We start from the raw sequence: 2,075 nt of genomic DNA, 5'->3' as shown, positions 1-2,075 counted from the left end.
TATTATTCATCCAAGATCAACTTACTTATAGTATTATTTATTCGAAGGAATTAATGATATAGTATTCTAAAATAATTATTTCTACACATGGCAATGCAAAAATAATCATTAGTTCCATATATATAAAAAAGACAAAGAAAGAAACATATTATAATAAATTAATAAGTATATGAATGTATTATGAGTCATCAAATAATTAATATATATAATAAGTAGCCAGCACGGCAGCACTAAACAACAATTGAATACTAATTAGGGTAATGTTAATTAGACCAAAAAAATTAACCAAAATTTATTTTATTTAATATTTTGTAATTATTATAATAATTAATAAATATTAAATGAGATAAATTCTAATTATTTATGGTTAGTAATTTATGATTTGTTTGAAATGAAAGATAAATAAAATAATATAATTGCAATTAAACATTTGTTGTTGTTGTTGTTTAGTAATGAGGAAGTGATCATAAATAATTAATTATTTGAAAATGAAGGACAAGGGTGAAGAAAGTGGGACAATGGTCTTCCAAATAATTCTTTGATGCAGCCATGTCCTACACAAATTGAAACAAAGCATTCCCATCCACTAATAATGTTTAGTATAAAACTGCTTTGCTTTGCTTTTCTAACATGCATATCTACCACAAGACATTCTTTTTTTTTTCACACTATTAATCATTTATTTTGTAGTTAATTTAATTATTCGAGGTAGAAACTCACATGCGTAGATGTCTTCATATGAAATTTATAATCGAAAATCGTTAGATAATAATTTAGTCAAACTTATCAAATCATCTAACGATTTTTAAATATCAACTTCATATAAAAATAATTGTATATGAATTTTCACCCATGTCACTCCCTAAATATTTAGTATTTAAATTTCATGACTTTGAATAATAACTTAAAACTATTTTAAAATAAACAGTTAAAATTTCATGATAATTTGAATAATATCTAACCAAATGATAACATAAAATAAAATTTGTTATACTATGTGTTCCTGTATGAATACCTAGAGGGGAGCTCGGCTGCGGAGAATCGGCGTCGAGTTGTTATCTTTGATGCCGATTTATGAGCTTTGGCACAGTTCGAGCTTTCTGTCTAAGGAGATGGCCAATCATGCAGACTATGAAAAAGAAAAAAAGGAGGAGTATACCTGTAAAGGCACTCCAAAACTTAAGTTAGTATTGAAAATTCAATGTTTTTCTTTTTGTGTGTTTAGCGACCGTTTGATGCTGCTAAACCGTTTTACTACATGTCACTCTCCTTCTTTTCTTATTTTTTTCCCTCCATGGTACAATATTTACTTTAAAGTGGTTATTCATGTTAAAATACTTTTCATATGAAAATGATAACAAATAAATGAACCACTATACCATATATATTTGATTTTTTTTAACATTTAAAAGATGTTATCGAATCATATTAAAATATTATCTATTTATATTAGTAATGTTTTAATAAATATTATGATAAATAATTTAATCAAATATATTAAACTATTTAACGATTTATTTTCAGTTATCATTTTTATATGGACAGCCACTTACTTTAATTTGATGGTTCACTTTAAATTTAGGTGAGCAAGAAAGGGTTTGGTGATATGAAAATAAAGAGTTCCGAAAAAAATTTATGTCTCTCTCACACACATTAAGAATGTCATAGAAATGAGATTATTCAAAAAAAAATAAATAAATAATTTTTTTTTTCAATTGATCTTACGAAATTAGCTAAGACACTTATTAATGTATGGTATTGGTATGTAAAAGGTTATTGTTTAAAAAAATAAAAAAGATTAATTATTAAGTAGTTTTAAATACAGCCTTCAATGATGAGAAAAAAATTTAATCTTTTTTTATGGGAATAACCTTAATTAACAATATACCCTCTAGAAAATTAAATTTCTGATCCCAATAATCATTTATAAAAAATTTTAAAAATATTTAAGATTTTTTAGAACATATTTATTTAATGTGTGCTATAAAAATATTTAGTATCACTTATTTTCATTTATAATATGTAAAATTTATATAAAAAGTCGAAACAATGATTATATCGATGCTTAAATTTTA

Source organism: Arachis hypogaea, chromosome 5 (assembly GCF_003086295.3).
Source record: "Arachis hypogaea cultivar Tifrunner chromosome 5, arahy.Tifrunner.gnm2.J5K5, whole genome shotgun sequence".
Taxonomy (NCBI): domain Eukaryota; kingdom Viridiplantae; phylum Streptophyta; class Magnoliopsida; order Fabales; family Fabaceae; genus Arachis; species Arachis hypogaea.
The sequence above is the reverse complement of the archived record's forward strand: the minus strand, read 5'-3'. Positions refer to the sequence as shown.